We start from the raw sequence: 24,264 nt of genomic DNA, 5'->3' as shown, positions 1-24,264 counted from the left end.
CATGAGCAGTGAGTGGGGTAGGTCGCAGACGTGGATCGGATCTGATGTTGCTGTGGCTGTGGCATAAGCTGGCAGCTGTAGCTCTGATTCGACCCCTAGCCTGGGAATCTCCATATGCCTCAGGTGGGGCCCTAAAAATAAAAAAATAAAGATAAAAGACAGAGGAAAAGGAACACCTCTGAGCCTTTTACCAATTGGGGGACTGTTACGCCCTCTGAACTTTTGTGCCTGAGAACGCAAGCCCAAGCCAGTTGTGCCCCCTTGGTGGTAAAAGGCATTGGCTGAAGGCAGGCTCTGGCCCGCTCGGCAGCCCAGGTTCTGGAAGGCGCCCGTGGTATTCCTTTAGGCAAATCAGTCAATAGCTCTGTGTCTGTTTCCTGGTCTGGGCTGTGGAGGTAATAGGAATTCTTGCCTCAGAGAGCTGCTGTTGGGAATAATTGAGTCAGTGCATGTAAAGGGGCTGACCTTTGTGTAGCTGGGTTTAGTTTAAGACGTGATGAATAATCTTTCAAAAGTTTATAATAACGTTTCTGGGCTTTCCAGGCACTTTGTTTCTCTTTCAGGCTCTTTGCCTTAGTCACGGCACTGCAGGCAGAGGACAGGAAATGAACATCCAACTCTCCGACTCTGCCACCTTAAATCATGTGTAAATTGCTTTTAAGATTCCATTATAATAGATAATGAGAAGCGATATATACACTCAGTCGACAGGGATGGGTGTAGCTTACTCCTTATCAACTTGGATCTTTTGCTGCCTTCTGATGTGTAATTCTACAGATATTTGTATATTTAAAAACTCGTTTTAAGAACATTCTTTTTGTAGTAATAAACATTGCATTTATTTGACTTGCTGGGACAAATTCTTTTAGGTCGTGGGGTTTTTTTAATATATTATTTTTTGATGGATGCCCACCGAGAAACAACAAACTATTTTTTGGTAAGGAAGCAGAAACACCCACTACAGAAGATGAATAGACAAGACAGGCTTTTTAAAGACAAATGTCTTGTAGGACAGTGTTTAGTCTACATAATTCACTCCATGAGCAACGGTCAGTAAATGAGCCGAGGCTGTTCACTGCTGGTGGTTTGCGTTCTCTTAACTTACCTACAGGTATATTTGCATTTAGTCTCATCTTCTTGGTTTCTTGCTCATCTTTCATACCTCTGCTCACTGAATCACGGTACCTGAGTCACCACAGCCCGCTTCGCATTAGCTCTCTGTGTATGCCCCGAAGAATGAGGACTGTGTTAAGATTTTGTCCATTTGACTGTGACCAGTGGATCTTTCTTATTTCTTATTGTATTAAATGCTTTCCAGCTGCCACCTCAGATCATACGTAACCTAATTTATATCGACATATGGCTAGGGCTTAAAATCCGTTGGCCCGTGGCAAAAACACAAGTTTACAGTTGACGCGTTCAAAAACCCCGGCAAGATGGGGAGGCGGCGTGATGTAGTTGAGCGAGACCATGGCCTGGGGTGTTTTAAAGGTGAGATTCTTCTGAGTCGGGGGCGGGGGGCTGGAATAACAGAGCCACAGCCAGTATGGACCCACTCAGGCCTCCTCAGTTACGAGGAAGAACAGCCCAGGGTGGGTTTTAGGTCCGTCACCTCCTGCTTTGAGAAAATGACTTTGCACCTCTGAGCGCCACTTCTTCCCGCACCGTGAGAAAGGCTCCTCCCGGAAAAGGCGGTTCTGAGAGCCGAGGGGCACCGCCGCTCGGGCCTGAGCCCCGCTGCCAGGGCTTGCTGAGCTGGGCCCTGCAAGTCAGGGGCGCGCTGCGGGATGCTCGGAGCACTTACCTCCTCAGGTTGCTCCAAACCGGGAAGCTGCATGCCCAGAAGGGAGCCGCAACCAACCTGCAGGCAGGCCTTCTTCAAAGGTGATTTGCATCCCCTGGCTACATTTGTGCCCTAGGAAATGACACTCTGGCTCCTTGAAAATGGCTCATAACCCTCTGTGGGTCCGTGCCAACCCAGCCAGCCAGTTGGCTCTGAAGACATCTTCCTTGAGAGCCACGGCCCAGATTTCGCCGAGCCCAGGGGGGTGAGTGGGTGTGCCAGAGAGGTCCTTCACAGAGGAGCAGGTGCATGTGCCACCCCGGGAGAGGAGACAGAGACAGGGACACTGCTGCGAAGCTGCTGGTACAGTGAGGTGATCTCTAGGTAACCAGACGGCTTGTCATTTTTTCTGTTTGCAAAAATCCAGCTATAATAATGGCCAAGAATCCTCGCCCAGAGAAGGCTTGTGGCAGACAGACGTTTCTAATCACCAAATTAAGATCTTTTCTCTTTTAAGATGAAGAAAAGCTGCAGCATTTGGGGGCATGCGTTTATCATCTCCTCCTCCTCGCCCATTCGTCCTCAGGAAAGTTCTCTCATCACTTAATTGGAAGTCTCTGAAATGGCCTTCTCACGGCTGCTGTCTTCATCCACGGCTCGTGCTGCTCAGGGATTGGAGACTTTCAAAACGAACCTCCAACACTCTCCCAAAAGCAGTTTTATTCTTTTGTGGCCTCACTTGTGCCTACCTGGGAGCATCTTTTTTTTTTTTTTCCCAGTAGCAACAGAAGGAAATACTTGCCATGAAATCCAGAAGGGGCAGGAGAGGGGCTGAGCCACGGGAAAGGACACGGTGACACTTGGGCCCTGTGATGGTTAGGGTGTGTATCAGGAAAGGTGCCATCCTAGGGGCGCCGTGTTGTCCAATCTCTGAGCTCTGGTTCCGCAGAGGTTAATTTAAGTTTGTCTCCTTGGCTTTGCGAGGAAAATCCTCAAGAATTTTATTTTATTTTGTAGAGATTTTCCTTCTAGGCCCTTGGACTTATAATGAGTAACAGAAATGAAGGCAGGGATCCCAAAAGGTGTTATTTTAAAATGGAATTGTAGCCAAAGCCTGGGAATTATTGACAGGTTTTTTAAATATCTTTACAAATGAGAGAGAAGGGAGAGACGTTTTGGGTTAAGTGCCCTCCGTCCCGTCTCCTTCCCATCAGGTCCTTTATGGGAAAGACATGGCAGGGCTTATGACGAAGCATTCCATTTGTGAAAAGACATGAAGAGCTGACAGGTCCAGGGTAAGTACGCAAGGGACCCAGAGAAGGAAAAAGGGGCAGCCGAGGCAGATCTGGCCCCTAGAAGGATGCTAAGACCGCACAGGCAGTTCTTAGTAATAAGCCCCTCCTGCGACTGCGCGAACCTGAAGGATGGGAGTGCCTCTCCGCTCCTGCCCAGCCCCCACGGCGCCCCTGAACGCCTCTTGCCTTCACCTGCAGGCTCTGCGGCTCCAGAGTCTGTGCTGCCACGGGAGGTGAGTGAGACGCAGGTCATCGGAAAACAAGACCGAAGCGCTCACTTCTCCCTCGCTCTCCCCCCAAGGGTCTGGGGTCTCCCCGATGCTAAGATGCCTGATGGCCTTTTAATACATGCCCCGATTCTTGGCCTGTCGGGAGGCTAATAGCATCATGCCACTGACAGGTGAGTGTCGGAAGGAAGTGGAAAGTGACAGAATGACAGCTTTCACTAAAAGCGCAGGTCATGCGTGGTGGGTTTGTTTGGTGAGTGTTTTTGTTTGTTGGCCTGTTTGTTTGCTTTCGTCTTAAAAGGGGCCCAGTTAGAGAAAAAAGAATTCAGGGAACAAATGCTAGTCAGCTGAGCTGACAGACTTTGGACCTTGGCATGTGAGTGGCTCTCCTAGAACCTTTTGAACTCTCGCCACTTAATAATTCTGGAAGGGCTGACGGAGGCAGTGGCAGATAATGGGCAAGTACAGTGCCCTCTGCTTGAGCCGTCAAGGTCCATATTACTCAGGTGGGTCAGGAGCCCCGCGAGTTCAGCAGCGTGATAGCGCGGAAATGGCGCGCTCAGTTGGGGACGAAGGAATGGACCACAGATGCTCCCTGCGCTTGCGAATTTCTCTCCGAGAATTCGCTGTTGTTTGGGGAATTAGCAGGGTGTAGAGGAAAGGGCCCGGAGTTTATACTTAGGAGAGAGCACTTCACATCTCCATGTGACCCCTTTCTAGCCGAGACATCAGGACAGTTACTTAACCTCTCTTGACCCTGTTTCCTCCACGGGGAATATGAGAACAGGACTTTTGCAGATCTGTTGGGAAATGTTAAGACGAAGAGGGATTGAAATGGGATGCTGTCTGACCCTGAGCAGGGGCTTCAGGTCCATGCGTTTCTTTCTACTTCCGTCAAAAGTTAACTTTTTCTGTAGCATAATCATCCTTGACTTTCTCATCTCCGGGTTGAGTTTTGAAACCAGAATAAGTTTGATTTAAGCCACCCCTTGATGCTGTTTATCCGAGACAGGCCTGTAAGTGGCCTCCTAACCTGACAGATTCCTGTGCAAGGGTGGCAGGATGCAGATGAAGCTGGCCACATCTGGAAGCCCAGAAATGGCCCTGAACGCGCAAGCGAAGTCCTGGTGCTGGCGCACTCTGCCTATGGCAGGTTCTTAAACCATCTGTCTGCTGTCTTTCGCCAGAGGTTCACCTAAGTCAGAGGGTGACAAAATGAACCTAAACCCAGACCTTGGGAACTGCTCGACACTCCTAGGCACAGAGATACTTAGTTGTTTTCTGGAGAATGCACTCTGTTTATCTTTTATGTGGAAGTGATAAATGGAAATATTGGGGCCCTGCCGGGGAGGATCCCCAGTAGACAGAGATCCCAGGAACCCGAGATCCTTTTTTTTTTTTTTTGGCAGTTGGAGGCTGCTGTGTGCACGCTCTCGCTTTTGAGTCAGCCAGGCGCAAGACAAATAGTTTCCCATCCTGAAGCTCTTTTTTGGCTGCTGAGCTGCAGGAGATATGCTGGGATGTGGCTCTCCACTTTAAAATTTTGCACACATCCAGCTTCCCCGCCCCTGGAAGGGCCTGATCTTGTCTTTATACCTTCCCCCAGGCGATTTTTTTTTTTCTTCTTCTTTTTTTTCTGGAGGCGGGGAGGCGAGGAGCCGAGAGGAGGCAAACCGAGGCAGGCGGACCGCGTGTAGTTGACTTCGGTACGCCGGGCCGGGCGGGGGCCGGGAACGGAAGGGCTGCCGGTGCGCCGCGGGCCAGGCCGCCGGCAGGGGGAGGCCGGGCAGGGGGAGACCGGGCGGCGGGCGGCCGCCTCGAGGGTCCCCGGGCCGCCGTCCCCGCGGGGCTGCGTCCGTGCAGCCGGCGCGGCCGGCGCTCGATCTCCGCCGTGCTCCCTCCGCCGTGTTTCAAACAGGAAGTGCACGGCCGGCCGTTCGGTGCCGCCGGCTCCCGGGTTGGAGCTCTGAGCCTCGGCGTCGCCGCGTGCAGCCCGCGGAGCCCGCCGCGAGCCGGTCCCCGGAGAGGAGAGCGCCCTCCGGGAGCAGGGTGGCCGTCTGGTCCAGGTGCGGGGCCGGGTGGCGGGGCGGCGGGGCGCCGGGCTGTCACCCAGCCCAACTGCAGCCCGGCTGGCGCGCGGGTTCTGGCTCGTGCCCCACGGGCTGCTCCCCTCCGCCGAGGGGCTCCCCGTCCTCTCGGCGGGGTGCGCGGGAGCCCGGGCGGGAAGGCTCGGGGCAGCACGCGGCGCCCACGGGACCTGCCCAGCTTCCTCGGCCACCCCGGGCGGGCGCTTTCCAGGCTGGGCTGCCCGTGCCCGGGAGGCTTGGAGTCCTCGGCTGCCCTCTGCACCCTCTCTTCTCCCCGTGCCGCCCACACCAGCGGCTCTTTGTTCCTCACCCTCTTCTCCAGGCCAGGGGTTATCGGCAGAAATGGGTGTCTTTCAGGCTGACGAGTGGGAGGGAGGTGGGGGAGGAAGAGGATGCGTCTAGAGTGAAGGGTGGGGGGCAAAGCGGGGCTAGAGGCTTGGTGTCCAGGCTCAGGAACGCCCCTCTCCAGCCGGTGGGACCCAGGAGCCGCTCCTGGCTTTCTGTTCTGGGAGGACTGAGCGAATCTGTGATGCAGACACACGCCGCCGGAAAGGTAGTGACCAGGAATGGGGGGCAGCTCGTTCTGAGATGTTTAGTCTGGTGTCTGTCTTGTTCACTCCAGTTGTGGTTTCTTAGCCAGGCTCTTTGCTGAGACAGAGGTGCTTTGAAAGGTAGGAGCCGGACGTCTTTAGTCGTTAAATGTCGTTTTTCATCAGAGTAAAATTGAGAGTGGCTTTTCTGAAATTGACTAGGTAGATTACAATTTCACAGGCTTATCTTGCTCCGTCTGGGAAGCGCACAGGTGGAGAGGAGAGAACGCTAGAGGAGAGGTTGGTTTTATGCACAGACTTTTTGCTTCTCCATTTCCCTGGCTGCTCCTCTCTCTTTGGACGCAATCAGACTGACTGGTCCCCCACCGAAAGTCCAGTGTTTCTCCACCTGTGTTTGTCTACCTGGTTGACTCCAGGTTTACAGAGGGATAGAGGGTCGAGGGGAATCAGGTTGATGGGAAGCTCGTAGCCTGGAATTAGATGTTTGAATGAGGTTAAAGCCAGTAGCATCTTCTTTCTCTTTCTCTCCAAAGAAGGGATCCAAGCAAATGACTAGAGGGGAGGAAAGTAAGATTCCACAAAGCAGGGTCTCTTTGGGGGGGTGGGGGAAGTAAGATTCCACAAAGCAGGGTCTCTTTGGGGGGGCGGGCGGGGGGCAAGTGCATGATCACAGTACTAAGTGCTTGTGACCCCTTCCCCTTATTGGGTGGCCAGTCTCCCTCTGGAAGCAGGTTTAGTTGTAGAATTTAAATGTATGATGTTGTGCGCTGACTATACCACGCTAATGCTGAATCTTTATAATAGAATATATTTATTACATAAATAATTTTGCTTTGAAAAGAAAATCTGTAGTAGTTACTCAGCCTGGCGAAATTGTCCTACCCTCTCTTTCCCTCCCTTTCTTTTTCCTGTTAGCAGCATAGAGGTAATTTGAATTCTAAGATCCCATTATTCCAGTACTCCTTCAGAACTTTCATCTCTTTTAAAATGCAGCTGCTTTGAGCATTGTGATGATATCAGTAATTGGCATAATTGCGTTAGCATTAAGTAGCCAAGATATGCTATGGGCCCCAGGCAATTAATTTCATCTTTTTCTAGATAGATGTGGACTTCTTAAATTTAAATTTAATTGTGAGATGTCTGTGTTTATGCCACTTCTTGCCAAATATTTCATGAGATTAAAAGTGAAAACAAGTCATTAAGAGAGACTCTTGAAAGATCTGTACAGCAATAGTATTTTGCCTCTGTTTTTATCCACCAGGTATACTCCTGGCTCTGGTTCATTAATGTACTTCTGACTTTCTTCAGCATCTGCCACCCAGTTTCAAGATGAAGTAGGACAGCCTTTGTGACCTCCCAAACCTGTCCCTTATTTAGGAACAGGATTTACTCCCGCCCTAGAGGAATTTGATAATAGTGACATCATAACCCAGGACTAATAACAAGTGGCCTTTGGATCCTCCTCTTCTGTTTACAGAGCACATTTTCTGGTTCTCGTTTACAATTTATTGCTCCTTTTAACAGCCCGAAATAGGATTCACTTATTTCATTTGGTGGCGAGAGGAAATTGAGGCTGGTAAGATGTGATTTGTCAATCATCCCATTAGGGAGTGGACATTCTGGGACCCGAGCAGGTGTCTGGCGATTTACAGTGCTGCTGGGCTCTCTTGTAATCTGGAAAGTTGCTGCTTGAGGAAGAGATGGCCGCGCTGATTCAGGTGGTGGTCCTTGCCGTTTCTAAAACAGAGCTGACTTGAGCTTCTCTTGACCTAAATCTCCACATCTTTTCCCGTTCCTCTCTACCCTCAGCTTAAGGGGTTTTATTGGTTTGTTTTTTTTCCATGTTTGAAATCTACACTGCCTCTGTGTTAGTGACTAGATTTAGCTGTGTTTGCATCACTGTGGTTTGTTCGCTGCTGCCCAAATTCTAAAGACATATTTGAATTTACAGGTCTCAGTGGGTAGTATCTTTTTGAAGGGTCCGATGAGAACATTTTTAACTTTTTAGAATTAAAAAAACAACACTTCCGGTTTACCCCCAGGACACAGATTTCATCTCAGTGAAAAGAAGTCATAAATTAACGCCTTCGAAATGATGTCTGTGCCTCTCCCACCCGCCACCCTACCTACTGTGCGCCCATCGCCCAGAGCCCCAGGTTTCCCCGACCCCGTTCAGGATAACTTCCTGAAGAGGTCGTAGTCTCGAAGGCCACGGGCAAACCCATGTACACTTCATGCAGTCAATATTTTTGTGATCCTCCCCAGATGAAAAAAAGTTTATTTGTCTTATATGTCCCAGTGTTTAATGTTGAGGGTCTCTTTAGCTGGGGTTTTATGTTGCAGTGAGAAGATAAGTTAAAATTTGGTGTACATTTTCACTGGGACATGCTGGATAAACTATTTATTTTCTCTTCCACAGTTGGGAGTATCTGTAGTGATTTGTAATTTCCCCTCTGTAGAAATGTGTCAGTGCATCAGAAGAAGAGAGAGAAGGTGTGTGTGCATGTGTGTGTCAGGGGGAGATAAAGTGTGTGATCTTTCTAAATGACGAATGGAAGGATATATGCATATTTTCTTAAAACACACTGCACTGCCATTCTGTCTGTTTGAACAGTCGAAATGGCTTGTGAACTGAGAATGAAAGTGTAGCAAGCTTTGATGGTAAATGCCAAGGAAAAGTTTATGGGCGAGAGAGAACTAGGAGCAGAGAGAAACGCGTGTTAGGCTTTTCATTTTTTTTCAATACCCTCTTTTTCCTTCATGTCTAGTCTAAACTGAAAACCGGCTTTACCTGGGAACTGTAAACTTTGAAGCAGTGGTTCTCAACCCTTAATAAAAATTGGGAACTTTTTATTCAATACTAAAAGGTTTCGAAGGTTTTGACTTATTTCGGGTTAACTTGTTTATTTAAGTCATGATTTCTGGTGATTGCTAATAGTGACAAAGTGACTATTTAACACTACACAACTCAATACGTATTGTGCAGAATGGCCACAGCCTCTTCCGGTTTTCGTAACATCCCAGTACGTGTATGAGTGAGACAGAGATTCAGTCTACAGCTCTCTTCTCTGCCAGCATCCCGAGGTCCACAGGTTGGACTCAGGACCAAAGTAAAACAACTGCTCGAGGCTGAACACGTGGAAATGTGATGTTAGCCAGGAGGGTGTAAAGATTCTCGCAGGTGGAGCTTTTCCTCTTGGCTGTTCTTGACATATGTGATGGCTAAATTCCTGGCTTTGGATCTGATCTTGTTTCTGGTTAACTGTTTTCATGGTCAGCTTTGAGGTCCTACGGTCACTCAGTCGTGGATAGCTGGAGTTCTAAGAGTCTTTGCCCTGTAGTCTCCCTGTAGTGCTTCCTTATGCTTGTGGGGTCAGGATGCCAGCACCAGTCACGGGGTCACCCCTGTTGTAACGGCCACCAGCAGCAGCCTTGTATTCATCTCCCAGAAGATTAAAGAGTTTCCAATAAGTATATGGAAGGAGAGAGATTATTTACCCTGTTCTGTCATGCAAAAAGCTGACGTGTAAGTTTATATTGTATTTGCCTTTCTGGTTTCTGTGCCTGCTTTTGAACACCAAAAGCTCAGTGTTCTCTTTAAGACGGATGAGGCGGGACACCAAAATCTCTTAGGGTCAGTGTATGATGCCCTTTTCGCTGATTCAAACAAAGAAACAAACAAAACCACCTTAGTTTCTATTTGTTGAATGCTTTCCATGGACTATCTCTGGTCTTCTGCTGTTGTGCCGGGGTGGGGGGTAAAGAAACTGTGGCAGGTGGAGGTGGTAACTTATCACACAGACATGCTAAGGCCTGGCCTGGCATCCAGGCTTGTCATTCCCCAGGCTAAAACATTGCTGTCATTACATCTGCGGCTTTCTTTACCCTTAGCCTTGCCTGTAAAGAAAAATGAGAACATTTAGTTTAGTCTTACTACCGTTGCTGCAAAGGTTAAATTAAAACCACATGGAGGAGTTCCCGTCGTGGCGCAGTGGTTAACGAATCCGACTAGGAACCATGAGGTCGCGGATTCAATCCCTGGCCTTGTTTATTGGGTTAAGGATCCGGCGTTGCTGTGAGCTGTGGTGTAGGTTGCAGACGCGGCTCGGATCCTGCGTTGCTGTGGCTCTGGCGTAGCTGGTGGCTACAGCTCCGATTAGACCCCTAGCCTGGGAACCTCCATATGCCGAGGGAGTGGCCCAAGAAATGGTAAAAAGACAAAAAACAAAACAAAACAAAAAAAAAACCACATGGAACATGCAGTCTTTAGAAATAGGGATATGAAAGAGTCAACTTTTTTTTTTTTTTTTAAATTTTCGGGCCACACCCACGGCATATGGAAGTTCCCAGGCTAGGGTTGAATCAGAGCTGCAGCTGCTGGCCTACACCTCAGCCACAGCAACGCAGGATCTGAGCCACATTTGGCAATGCCAGATCCTTAACCCACTGAGTGAGGCCAGGGATCGAACCTGCATCTTCATGGATACTAGTTGGGTTCATTACCGCTGGGCTGCAATGGGAACTCCTTAACAGTTATAAGTATTTTTGGCTTCTATGCAGCATGCATGCTCTTTTTCTTCCCCAAGGTGTGTTCGCGTCTCGCATCTCTTGGGAGTGCGTCTTGAGGCAGGACTGTCCACAGCAGTATTGCTGGGTCTTAGGACATGAGCATGTGTTACTTTTGCTGTGGGAACTGGGCAGACTGTTGTCACGTTTGTAGTTCCACCGGTACTACACGGCCATTTCTTTTTTATTAACAAATTTCCTGATTTCTGCTAATCCAGTAGATGTCCAGCGTGGCTCACAGTTTATTTGCCTTGTTTTGATTTTAAGTGAGGTTGAACATGTCTTCATTTTACTTAATTTCCCTTTTCCGGGAATTGGGTCTCTTGGTTTTTTCTTGTAAGAAGTTCCTTGAAAGCATCCTTGTGGAGTCCAGAGATTAACCCCTTGTTAGCTGTTGGCATTGTGGCAACTTTCTCCCAGTGTCCCTCCTTTGATGACTTTGTCTCTGGCGCCTTTCACTAACGACAGCAAAATCTTTCATTTTAATGTAGTTACATCCACCGATTTTTAATAATATTGTAGCCTGTGGTCTGTTTTACTCTCTTGGGCTTTTAAACAGTTTGGAGTTTCAGTTATGAGGTGTAAATTCATTTTTGTGTTTAAAAAAACTGTTCATATTGTGAACCTCTTTCCTCAACATTATTTACCATTTAATCCCATTTTTCTTCACAGATTTTTGGTGCCACCTCTAGCATGTAAGTGCACCTTGCTATCTCTTTCTGAGATCTCTGTTTTGTTCAGGTGGCTTATTTGTGTGCTCCTGGGTCACGGATTCACTTTTCAGATCCCTGGGGCTTTGAAATATACCATCTCTTGTTACGCATGCATTTATATGACCTGGTCTTATTAGAGTGAATGATATAAATTTGAACGTTCAAAACCCTTTTAGATTATTTAGATTATTTTAGGTCGCGTTCTTGCCCTTATCTGTATGTGTGTCAACCCTTTATATCTGTAAATATATTTGCTAGAAATGTATTTACTCCTTTGGGAACTTTATTTATTTATTTATTTATTTATTTATTGGCTGCACCTGCAGCATATGGGAGTTCCCAGGCCGGGGGTCGAACCTGTGCCACAGCAGTGACCTGAGCCACAGCAGCGAGAATGCAGACCCTTAACCCCCGAGCCACAAGGGAACTCCTGGGAACATTCTTGAGGAACATAATTCAATTTAATCCTAACACTCCTCACATTGCATTTTCTTCTCAGTTTTATTATTATTTTTTTCACCATCACGGTTCCTGTCCACGCCGGGCCGTCTGTGTAGGGCAGTGGGTGTCTCACTCCAGACTCCTCTCTTTCCTCAGTGCTCTGCATGGGCTCAGGGAGCTGGGCGGCACATTCCTGGTGCGGCCTCTGAATGAATGTTTTATGAGGTGCGATGCCATAATACGTGGCCGAATACGCTGGAAAGCCTGTTAATTATAGGTGGTCCTTCATTATTGGGAAAACATGGCCATTTTCAGCTGGGGGTTGCTCCAGGTTTGCTTTGCTTCCCTCTGTCCCCAGTTCACGGGGTCGCCTTCCTCCTCTGGCCTCCAGTACATGTCACACTCGATGCTAGGTTGTTTTGGAGAAGTGACCATTGACACGCCTTTGTAGAATACAGTGTGCCTTGTCCTCAGTGTATGTGTGGTGAAACCGTGTTGTACAACTTGGCTTCTTCTAAACAAATTTGAAATTGTTATAGGGACAGGCTTTCGTCTCAGAATAGATATTGAGGGACATGGTTCATCTAGGCCTCAGCGGTAGGATTCTACGGGAATAGGCTGTATTTGATTCTTCGTTTGGCTGCCATTCTTAAGATGCTGTACGGATCTAGGAGAGAGTTGCCGTCTCACTACTAAAATTTACTAAGCGTGCGCAGAGCCCCATAAAATGATAATGTAGAATGTTCTAGAGTCCAAAACCTGCTTACAAGACCCGTGTCCCTGGGCTGTTGAATTGTTCTCCTGCTGGGCTTTAAACAGGAGCTGTGAGCGCTTCATCTGCGTTTGCTGATAAGGGCCACCGGCCCGCCTGGATGTACATCCTCCAGAGAGGGCTTCAGCGGTGGGGGTGCTTCCGTTCCTCTTTCAGGTTCCTGTGTGCTCAGCTCACCAGCTCTCAGCTCCGTCTGTCTTACCAGCCTCCTCTCTTATCCCCTCATTCTGATGTAATTGACAGCCTCCATGCTTCCTTCATTCAAAAGACATTTGCTGAGCTCCAAACTTTGAACCCTTAGTTCCCTCATCTCTCCCCCTCCTGCCTGCTGTATACCAGTCATCGCACTAAATTCTGAAGATACAATGTGAGTAAGACACAGCGCCTGACCTCAGAAGAGACACACAAATCATGAAGTGCAACTTAGAATGGCAAGCACTTGACCGCAATACATTGTAATTAATAATAGCAGAGTGATTTGTTCTTTCCTGTTTGCGAGGAAAGAACTCATGAAGGAGGTGTTTTTGGTGGGAAATATTGGAGAGATAGGATTATTAACCTGGCTGAACAGGAAAAAAAGCAGCAGCCCAGGATCAGCGCCTGGAAGGACTTGGTGTGTGAGGAACAGTGAGGACGTAGGACTAGAGCAGAGGGAGAAGGGGGGGAGAGCATCTTGCTTCAGAGGCTCGGTCCAGCCCTGGCTGGGGCCGAACGTGCTCTTTCTGGAGGTATGGACTCTCCTGGCAGCATTGTGGAGTCATCAAAGGTGAAATAAACGCTTAAATCACTGTCTTAATGTTTGCGGAGAGAGAGCGGTCAAGTCCGATGGCTGTTAAAGTAATCCCGGTAGGAATACTGAGGACCAGAACTCAGGTGGTGGTTGGGGGGGAGGAAGGGAGAGGATGGGTTTGAGAATCACTTAGGAGAAAGAATGGCTTGCGGATTTGATGGGAGGTGGGGGGGGAGTGAGAGAGAAGAAGAATGACTCTTAGAGCTTCTGGCTGGGGCGATTCACTGTCTGGTCTGGCATGTGAATCAGATGGAAAAATAAGAGGAAGCAGGTTGGGAAAGAGAGTAGTGAGTGGAGTTTGAAGACAAGATGGGGTACGTGGGGGGCATTCAGCTGATCTTGAGAGGCCCGGACCCCAGGAGAGAAGTCAGGGATCATATCGGGGGAGAGACGAGAGCTGATTGATGGCTGTAGTTGAGATTCCCTGGATGGTCCAGAGACAGCAGACGGACGAAGCCGGCAGGGAAGGAGGACCAGGAAAACCCACACCCTCAGATGGTGACAGTATGAGCCCCAGGGCTTTTTCTTTGTATGTGTGTTGTCACAGAATCCTTCCGACACCCCCTGAAATAATTGTTGTTGTCGTCTCTTACTGAGAAGCCAGCTCAAGCTCAGGTAAGCCGCATCACCCAGGCAGTAAATAGGGAACCGTCCGGTGTGTCGGAGGCCACGGGAAGGCCGAGGAGAGAAAAGATTGAAAATGGGGCATGGGGTCGGCGATCAGGTGTTCGGCGGGAGAGGATTCCCAAGTCTGAATCGAGATTGTTGTGGGTGAGGACAGAGTAGGGGTTGCAAAGTGGGGGCACCTGGTGGAGTGTGTGTGTGTGTGTGTGTGCATGTGCGACCATGGAGGAATGTTTGTGTGTGTCACAGTAACTGGGGCTTGTATTTTGGTTGAGAATAATGGAGAGGAAGTGACTGAAGGTAGATGAGAATAACATGGGCGTCAAGTTCCAGAAAAGAGGGGGCGCCTGGGGTCCGGAGTGCAGACCTGCTCAGCGCGCTTGTGCCCAGGGGGGACAGGGACATTCTTGCTCTGGGGCAGGAGAGGAGGAGGGCACGGTGCGTGTGCCGGGGGAGCGTGTGACCAAGGTGGGTGTGCTGGGGGAGGGGAAGGGGGGTGTCCATTCCCGTTGCCTTGGTTTGCTAGTGAAGTGGGAGCAGCTGAAATCTGGGGCGAGCCCGGGGGTAGGGGTGGGGGCTTGAGAAGACAGTTGAAAGTTAGTTATCGTGGAAAAAGGAGCTCACTGATGTAGGATGAGCAATCGCCATGTTTCGCCGGGAGCCCAGTTGAGGTTTTGTCCATGGGGGTTCGGTGCTGATGGTGGTTTTTTTTTTTTTATTTTTTTAAAAAATTTTTCCTCTTTCCTGGTTGCTGGAGTAAGATGAACACCACCAGTGGCCTTTTAAAATAAACCCCGAGGCCTCGCCTGAACTGTTCCCTTTCAATGCTGATTTAAGGAAGTTTAAGGATGCAGGGGAAGGAACTATAAGCCAAGGAACAAAGGTCGGACTTGGCGAACTTGCATTCCAGGCTCAGTTCTTCTGCGAACAGAGAAGGGGCTTGGGGCCGGCAGCTAATGTCTTTGAGCCTCAGTTCCTTGTCTTTCACTCGCCTTCCGGTCCTCGCCAGGCTTTTCTGACTCTCAGAACTTCTGTCAGTGGGCACCCCATTGGGCAGGCGTGAGTGGAGGAAAGAATAAGAGCAGCCAGATGCGGGGTGCTTATCATTAAGACCCGGGATGGCATCTTACAGGCCAGGAGGGTGGCCGCAAAAGCCTGCATCCCGATGGGGGGTGGTGGCTCAGAGATGATTGTATTTAAGAAGCCTACGTAGGTGAGGGGCCCTCTTTTGAAAATTAAGCCTCTCGTAGTTCTCTGTGCCAGGACATATTGAGAGAAACTCGGCCACTTCCTTTTTTTCTTCATTAAGCTGTTACACAACTGAGTGCTTGGAAAATTCTTCACAGGAAGAAACAGGGTTGTAACAGTTTGTGTGAGACCTTTTTTTAAAAATTCACCCTCTTCACCCAAATCAGAGAACACTCCTCTCCCCGCCCCGCTGCTCTCGCTTCTTTCTCAATGTCTTAAAATCTCCCCTCAGTGCTTCTTCCAAGTGCAACGTAGTTAAAAAATTAAAACCATTTCACGTGAAATTAAAACATGGTCTATAAATGTGTTCTTCCACTTCCTGAGAAGCAGCAGGAAGGAGTTGCTTTCTCAAAATAAACTTAGTAGCCTGCCTGTGAACTCCGAATAGTGGAGATCAAAGATTCCAGCAGCATCACCCAGAGAGAGATTTTCAGTCATTTTTCCTAAGCTCAGAAAATCGAATCTAATACTTTTTTTTTTTTTTTAACTCAAGGAGCTGGGCTGGTAGGTACAATTCAGAAACATGCCTTGTAGCCTAAATGTTGACGGTTTACTCTGGGAAGTCTGTTTCCAAGATGTAGTTGATGAGTGTGAGCAACTGAGGCTTGTGGCAGTGGACAGGGTCCTTCAGCGCTCAACTCGGACTAGAGAAAAGCCACCTGCGTGCCTATATCCATATAGCACCTACATTGGAACTTCAATTTGCTGGATCAGTGAATGATTTCATAGCTCTGCTAGTTGAAAACACAAAAAGTGTAGCAGCTAGTATTCAACCACAGAAGTACGTTGAAGAAGGAATCTGCCGTCGTGTGATGTGCTACTGAAGTACATTATTCATTAGTGATGATGTATAGATGAGTTCTCACGCTGGAATAGGACATTTATTAATATTTCTCTACTTCCAGAAACAGGGGAGGAGTGAGAGCTTCTTTTATTTAAAACTTTTTCTCTTCTTATGGCCACCCCTGTGGCATATGGAAGTTCCCAGTCTAGGGGTCGAATGAGAGCAGCAGCTGAGGCCCACAGCCACAGCCACAGCCACAGCCACAGCCACAGCCACACAGGATCCGAGCTGCCTCTGCGACCTATGCTGTGGTCCAAACCCCCAGGCCACCTCTCCTCCACCCCCCCACCCCGCCTGTCCCCTTTGGAACCATAAGTTTTTCAAAGTCTGAGTTTGATTCTTTCTGCAGATAAATGCATTTGTATCCTTTTTTTGGTTTTTTTTAGCCTCCAAATGTCAGTGACGTCACACAATGTCTGGGATGTCTGTCTCTCGCTATCTAATAACTTCACTTAGAATGATAATTTCTGGGTCCTTCCATGTTGCTGCAAATGGCATTCCTTTGTTCTTGTTTATGGATGAATAGTATTCCATTGTATAGGTGTACCGCATCTTCTTTGTCCATTCTTCCGCTGATGGACGTTTATGTTGCCTCCGTAAACTCCTCTGTTTCTGCCCAAGTTCTCTTCTCCGTCCAATGTCTTTATGCCTCTTAACTGTTTTTTGAAAAATAAGGAACAGGATAAGAACACTTGAAAACTGGTTTAGCATGTCGCTTTCCACATAAAACACTTAGTTCTTCGCTTTGCTGGGATGGAGCCTGCTCTAGGATGGGGAGGGGGTGTCAGGGCTGTGGTCACAGGTGAAGACCTTGTGCTGGGGGGGATTCAGTCCCCCTTGGGAAGTTTTGGAGAAAATGATCAATTACTATTCTTGCGGGGCTCATCGTATCCTCTGAATTTACTGGTACATGTAAACCAAACGCAATTCAAAATTTAAGAAAGTTGCATGGCTCCGTGCAAACCACTGAAATGTAAATTTTTTTAAAAATGGGTTTTAGTACCAACTCACCTACCAGGTGTTTTCAAGAAAGTCATACATGTTATAAATTCTGCAGCTGGTTAGCTTGTATACTGGGGGCTGATATTTTTCTTGCTGCTTAGCTTATTCAAGTAAACAAAAGACAAGGAAAGCTTTTTGCATCTCGTGAAAGGAGAGAGTGAAAAAGGCCAACCCTTTTTGCTCTGCTTCCAAGTGAAAATGTAGAGTTCTCCGTTTTTGTTTTTGTTTTTGTCTTTTTAGGGCTGCAAGGGCGGCATATGGAGGTTCCCAGGCTAGGGTCCAATTGGAGCTGTAGCCGCCGGCCTACGCCAGAGCCACAGCAACGCCAGATCTGAGCTGTGTCTGCGACCTACACCACAGCTCACAGCAATGCTGGATCCTTGACCCACTGCGTGAGGGCAGGGATTGAACCCACGTCTTCGTGGACACTTGGGTTCATTACTGCTGAGCCACAGTGGGAACTCCTATAATTCTCCACTTTAATGTATCTTATTATCAGAGTCGGAAAACTTTAAGAATGAAGTCGCAGTCATATTCTGTTTAAAGCTGATAGAATTATATATTTTGATATATACAAAAGGAATTACAAAAGTGAGGAAATAAGTGTCACAAGATTTCATTCACAATGCATTCATTGCAACCATGTTAAAATATGTGCAAACTTTGAAGGGACTACAAAAATATCAGTATAGCTATTTAAGGAATTATGAGTAAAATTGAAGCAACTTTCTTTAAATATTCTGATGTTAGATATTTTATGAGGAGTCGAAAAATGAGAAATCGAGTTTTCTGGGATGCTTGCTAAGATAAACTGGGAATGTGACTGCCTTTTTATATTTGCAGTATAAACCACATTAGTAGACTGTTCAGTAGCTGTGGAGCTAGGGCAAGTGGTTTGACTCTTTTTAAAAGCTCATTTCTGAATGAGAGACTTGATACCTGGAAGCATTAGTGGAGGTACAGTGATGACACTTCTCTGGCTGGTTACCATGTCAGCGCATTTCTCAGGGCACTGCTTGTGCTGGCGTTTGGTGTCTTTGTCCTGCTGCTGGTCCTTTCCCTCACGTCTGAGCTTGTCCAGGTCTGCCTGGGAACGTTCTCGCTGCCTTTTTGCTCCCCAGGTGCAGCTGTGAAAATGACTTAAGTGAGGAGAGGCTTGGGGGTGAGAGCTGTGAATGGAGGGAAGAAATAATCCTCTCATTATTCCAACACAGGGAAAGAGGATTATCCCCCCCCCCAGCATGCACCCCCAAAGAACCCATAGTGTGATGGGTTATCTTGGCTGTTGTAAATGCAAACCGTAATGCTTTAATGACAACTCTTAGGAAAAAGTCAAGAGGCGCTAATTTGGAGCTGTCTTTTCATCCATTTATTCATGATGAGTCCTCTATGTCTTGCCTAGTCATGTGCTCCGTGCAAGCGGTAGGAGCTTGTGAGCAGTCCTGCCACAAATCCCCAGCATGAGATCCAGATATTAGAGGATGCGTCGGCAAAGAGGCCAGCTCTCATTTGGGGCTTTCAGGAGGTGGTTGTAAACAGTGAAGTGAGAATTTTAAAACTGCAAAGATGATTTTGGCAGTAACCTGTAAAAATACCAACCCGAGCATTAAAATAATCGTTATAACTGCCAAATTGACATGCGTTTTGTAAGTACGTATAAAGAAAATATGGTACACTTTTAAAAACTACATGGCATGCTTTATTTTATATATATACATAAGTGTTTTATGTCTTTGCTAAAATAAAGTTCCCTGCCTTTTTTAGCTTTTAATTCTAGATGAGTAATCCTTGTGTTTTAGGGGCTGAGAGGCAACATTTTTATCATAGTCGTAACGTACGATTTCCCAAGTAGTTTTCTTCCCACTTTATGGACGGGACCTAAAAGCCAAGCAGTCAGTTTAAGTTGAAGGTCCCGCGTTCGATGAGCTGCTCCTTTTTCTAAGAAAGTTTTCGCTTCTCCTACTTCAGGCAGACTCTCATCTGCACCATTGTGAGATTAAGGAAATGTACAGTTTCAGCTTTTCTGGAAGGAATAACAACCTCTGATAGCTTTCAAACTAATAGTATTGTAAACCAAATATTTTGTAAGTTAAACTTAAGACAACTTGGATTTCTTTCATAATGGACGTAGGCCTATGTCATTCCCTCTGAAAACACCATCCAGAGATCAGCCTGCCTTCGGCCTTCTCCGTAATGAGTTTACTAATTCCAAAGCCCGTGACCCTTACAAGTGCTATTAGAAAATATATATGTGCATCAAATATTTTTTTTTAGATTTTCCTTGGAAGAATTGTAACATTTTCCATGCCTCCTTTGAGTTACTGATAGGCTCTTTGATGGGATACCTCACTTGCTGCAGATGTGCTGATCGCCGAGGATAAAGGCAGGTGGAAACCGCTGGGAGACAAACTCCAGCTTGAGATGGGGAAGCCATAGTCTTTAAAGCCATGTGGAGCTGGACTCGACTGCCTGGCAGTGTCCGGGGCCCAGCACTAAGGGCACCTCGGAGGGGCTGTCCATCTTTGGCCAGGGTGTAGAGACACCTGAAACCTCCCATGGCAGGCGGGTGGCCGGAGGCGCCCGCTGAGCTCCCAAGGTACATGTTCAGTCGCAAGCTGTGTGCTGGAAAAGGTCATTGTGCAAGTGCCAGCTGTGCTGGGCACAAGCTGTGCCACCCTCAGAGAGTAAGCTGGATGCTCTAAGCCTCCGTGTGCTCGTCTTTAAAATGGGAACACAGAGACGCGAGGCGTACTGGGTCAATTGAAAGGACGGGGAGCCCTTGGCATCGTCATTGCTTCTAGCTGACCCTTTGGGGTTTTACTCTCTGCCCCTTTTCTTTTCTCTTCTTTTCCTGCCCTCGGCTTCATCCTCAAAAGCCATTCGTTATTCTCTCTCTTTTTACCGTCCTCTCTGCCTGTGCCTTAGGGCCCGCCCGTGGCACCTGGGGTGCCCTGAGCTCCTTCGGTCGCTTTGCCATCAGTGTCTGATACCTGGACGAGTCCCCACACAGCTGGTGGTCCTCCGTGCCCTTTGGGTTAGGCATGAGGGCAGCACCCAAGACCTTGATAAAGCCACGGTGCACGGGCCTTAGCTTTCCCATGGGCTTGGACTGTGGTGGCACTTCTGGCTTCCTAGCCGATGGTCATGCAAGCACTAAATGGGGTTGGATATGGGTATAGAAAAACCGTTTTATACAAAGGGTTATGAAAGGAGAGAGCCGCATCGGTGGCATCTAATTTCTCTTCCACGTAAATCTCTGTCTGGGGACCTGGCTTCTGATTCTGAATGTTATTAACGAGAAAGCAGGAGAATGGCAGGACCACAGGGCCAGAAGCCTTCTTTTCGCAGGAACATTTAACGTAACTTTGGGGAATTGCCGTGGGTACTCGGGGGCAACGTAAGACATTTATTTATTTATTTTTGGTCTTTTCAGGGCCGAACCCAAGGCATATGGAGGTTCCCAGGCTCGGGGTCGAATCGGAGCTGTAGCCGCCGGCCTACACCACAGCTACAGCAACTCGGGATCTGAACCACATCTGTGACCTACACCACAGCTCACGGCAATGGCGGATCCTTAACCCACTGAGCGAGGCCAGGGATTGAACCGCCACCTCATGGTTCCTAGTCGGATTCGTTAACCACTGTGCCACGACGGGAACTCCAAGACAGTTATTTATGACATGCCGGTGGGGACCCATTTGCTCGCCAGAGTGAAATCACTTGGAAACATGATGGAAACTCATCAGTACATCCTGACTAAAGAGATCTGGTTATTACCATTAGAAAAACGTCCTTGGAGTTCCCTGGTGGCCTGGTGGTAAAGGATTTGGCGTGGCCACTGCTGTGGCTCGGGTTTGATCCCTGGCCGGGCACCACTGCGTGCCATGGGCATGGCCAAATAAAAAGCACCGATTATTCCAGCTGGAAGCATCTTCAGGGCCCCGCTGTTCAGTGATTTTCTTCTGTAAATAGTGAAAGGGAGAATTAGAGACACGAAGTAACTGGTCCCTGGAAACGTAACTCTTCGTGTTTAAAACAGGCCCGTGAGGGAGCCAGGGCCCCTGCCCTCTGGATACCGGTTACTTCGCCGTGTTAGCGCCGTGACTGCTGCCTCTGGGCCCCTGGCCCCAAGGTCTCTCTACCCTTTAGCCCCGATCGCTAACTCATGGGGTGACGGGAAACTCCCGCCGTGCCTACTCAGATTCTTCCGTCCTCCTTGGGTGATTTTATGATATCTTTGGTTTATGTGATTGCTCTGGCCCAGGAGTAATTGCAACGGGCACATAGGTGGATGGTTTAGTTTTTCTAGGCTTGCCCGTTTTTTGATCTCTTCCTCCCTGCCAAGCACATGGATGTTCGTACGTGGTTTACGTGTGTTGATGCCCAGTGGTCAGATCCGAAGACTGAGCTCACAGGGCTTAGGGCGCTTGTTCCCAACTGTACAGCGTGTAAGCTGGACCTGGGCCCCAGTCGGTTTGCCAGCCCGCATGTTCATAATCGCTGCCTTGTCTGTGTTTTCTGCGCCCCTTGCTGCCTGCGTGGTGGGGAACCGGGTGTAGAATTGAAGATTTTGTGGCAAATGACCCAAAGAGGATCACCTGGCCTGTGGCCTCTCGGCGGCTGACAGATGAGGTATGATGTCATACATGAGGTTTTTTGGTTTGTTATTTCAAAGTAAACTTGATCTTTTAGGTTTTCATTATTGTAAAAGTAGTAAATTCCTCATTTCAAGAAAATACGAAAGTAGGAAGTAAAGGAGAAAAGCGAAAATAGCCTGTCTGTATGGAATATATGCCCACTGTGGCGCCGTAGGCTAAGGATCCAGCTGTTGTGTTTGTGGAGGCGAAGGTTCGACCCCCGGCCCAGCGCGTTAGGTTAAGGCTCCCGCGTTGCCACAGCTGTGGCGTAGGGCACACCTGCAGCTCGGATTCCATCCCTGGCCAGGGACCTTCCTCCATAGCTCCACAGTCAGATGAGTAAGATGATTAAAAGCGGGTTCACATCTCTACCGTGTTACTTCCTAGCACCATTTGACTTTGGGCACATTTTGTAGCTGGAATTTCCATGCCCCAGCTTCCCGTGTGTAAAGCAGGAATAGTCCTAGTGCCTCTGTTTTAGGCGGTAGTTATGAGGATGAAGCGGGTTCTTATTTGTGAAGCGTTGAGAATAGTGCCAGGCGCATAGTGAGTACAACACGAGTGTTGATTCGGTAATTGGTTGCCCGGGTCACTAGTCATCCCTGTCCCCTCTGTGGCCCCTGGAGGCAGAAGCAGAGGCCCACACGGACGGTGAGTGGGTGACAGGTGACGAGCCGAGCGGAGTGGAGACCGAGGCAGCGGGTTGTGGCCTGGGACCCTCTGCTTCTCTTGGCCTTCTTGGTGATGCTTATACCCTGGAGCATCAATAAAGGTCTGTCTCTTACCTCAAGATGTTCAAAATGAGTCGCCACAGTCTACGCCTTGCTTTCAGGGGGCCCACAGAAACCAAGCCTGCTTATTTGAGATTTTTCTCCTGTAAGGCTGGGCCAGCCATGAGTTTCCTTTCATGGGATATTTTCTGTGGTCTGTGTTAGTTTAGTCCTTCCTTTGTTTTCTTGTGCTTTGGTGCGAAGAAGATGCCCTGTTTATAGAGCTTTGGTGTCTTTCATGTATAATGCATTCTTAAACCAATTCCAGTGGCTCTGACCCTTTGAGATTTTTAAATTGCTTTGTTCCGGTTTCTAAGCATTTTTGAAATATTAAAAATGTTCCTGCGGGAGTGGGTCATGGGAAAACCTTCCCAGGGTTGTTTGTTCATAGCAAATGGCGAATTTGCATGGAGAGGTTTAATGCTGGGTTAAATTTTGCCAGGTGCACAGGCCACTCGAACTTGAGTTCCCACTTCTTTGATACTTAAATCCTTGTTCCTCAGGCCTAAAGGGCTGAGTGGGAGCCTCTTAAACTTTTAAGTGCCTATGTGGGGCGGTTGCCCATTGTCCCATCAAAGAAAGGCCTTAAGTGGTGCTGGGGTTTGCATTGAAGCACCCTGGCAATAGCCGGGATCAAAAGATTTGTCTGTTCTCAGATTTTTGCCTTTGAACCAAGACTTTCCAAAAAGAACACAGGCTTGTTTTGAATATTGCCGCCTCTGGGTGTGAGCGATTATGCAAGTCAGTAGTGTTTTTTTAAACTTTTCATAATAGAAGCAGAGGTATGAAATTGCAAGAAAAACAAAAATACTTTTTCAAACAGACTTGTACAAAGCAGTCTTTGAATGCAGGTGGTCCTCAGCTCGCAAGGATTTGAAGTTCTCCCTTGGTCCGGGGAAAGGCACCATCCACCAGTTACCACTTGGCTGGTCTCCATTCTCCCTCCTCCTCACTGAACGCCTTCAGGGAGTTGCCGAGTTGTCTGATTCTCTTTAGCTGAAGTTCTGAAATTTTATCCGATCTCTCTCAAAACTCACCAACAGGCCTCGGTCCTGTGGTGCCTGGCCTGCTGACGCCGCCTCCAGCCGCCTTCCCTGACTCTGCCCTCCCTCCAGGGCTCGTTAGATGCTGAAGTCTGAGGGGTTGGTACCAAGCAAAACTATGTGACCTACAGAAACCCCTCCAGTGGCTGCTCATGGCCCTCAGAACGCCTTCCTAAGGAGTTACAAGCCAGACGCCTGGAGAAGTCTTCAGGCCCTTTGCAAGAGGAAGTCCCTGACTCTATCTCGAATCCACAGCTATAGTCCCCACCCGACTCCAGACTCTTCCAGCCTCTTTGCGGCCACTTACAGCCTCCCCCTCCCCGGACTCTTTTCTGTTCCTCTCCTCCGATGTGCTCACGTGATGACAAGACCTCAGGGCGTGTCTGGGGCCTGCAACACGCTGCTGCTGCTTCCCTGTTGTCTGGCCAACTCCTATTCCTTCCTGTTTCCTTAGATGTCACATCCTTCAGGAAGTCCTCCTCGCCCTGTAAACTCAATTCGGTCCCTGGGCTGTGTCTCTAGTGCCTTCTGCCCCTCCGGCATTTCAGGCACTGCATTCACCTGCCTTTTGTAGAAGCCCCATGGAGGCGTAGACACGCCTGACCCCACACTGTATCCTAGGGTCTGGCACACAGTAGGATCTTGAACGCTTTTTGAATGAATGAACACGTTCCAAATCACTCACATGTTTCTTTGAGCTGTTTGTCAAACAGCCCACACATGCATTTCAGCCAGCTCCTTTTGCTGGCTTAAATGAGCTTTGCTTAATTGTACTAAATATGTACAAACATGAAATAAAATATATACTCCTTATGCTGATTGCTCATATTCAGCTATTAAAACATTGTTAAAAGTCGCAAACTGGGATTTT

The 24,264-nt window shown here is 48.2% G+C and overlaps 1 protein-coding gene across 11 annotated transcripts in view; it reads left to right on the top strand.

Annotated features, from left to right (window-relative positions):
- LRRC8D (leucine rich repeat containing 8 family member D) overlaps window positions 1-24,264 on the top strand; it is a 131,625-nt gene that overhangs the window by 24,245 nt on the left and 83,116 nt on the right. Inside the window, exon 1 of one of the 11 annotated variants that reach the window (XM_021090299.1) lies at window positions 108-3,078. The exons of 8 other annotated variants lie outside the window; for them this stretch is intronic. The gene's annotated coding sequence lies outside the window, so the exon portion shown is untranslated. Of the gene's footprint in view, window positions 1-107; window positions 5,012-5,118; window positions 5,372-24,264 lie in introns of those variants that run through there. 2 more of the 11 variants (XM_005663698.3, XM_021090301.1) reach the window with 2 other exon arrangements.

This window comes from Sus scrofa, chromosome 4 (assembly GCF_000003025.6).
Source record: "Sus scrofa isolate TJ Tabasco breed Duroc chromosome 4, Sscrofa11.1, whole genome shotgun sequence".
In the NCBI taxonomy this organism is placed as follows: domain Eukaryota; kingdom Metazoa; phylum Chordata; class Mammalia; order Artiodactyla; family Suidae; genus Sus; species Sus scrofa.
Note: the sequence above shows the minus strand (reverse complement) of the source record. Positions and strands in the feature narration are given on the sequence as shown.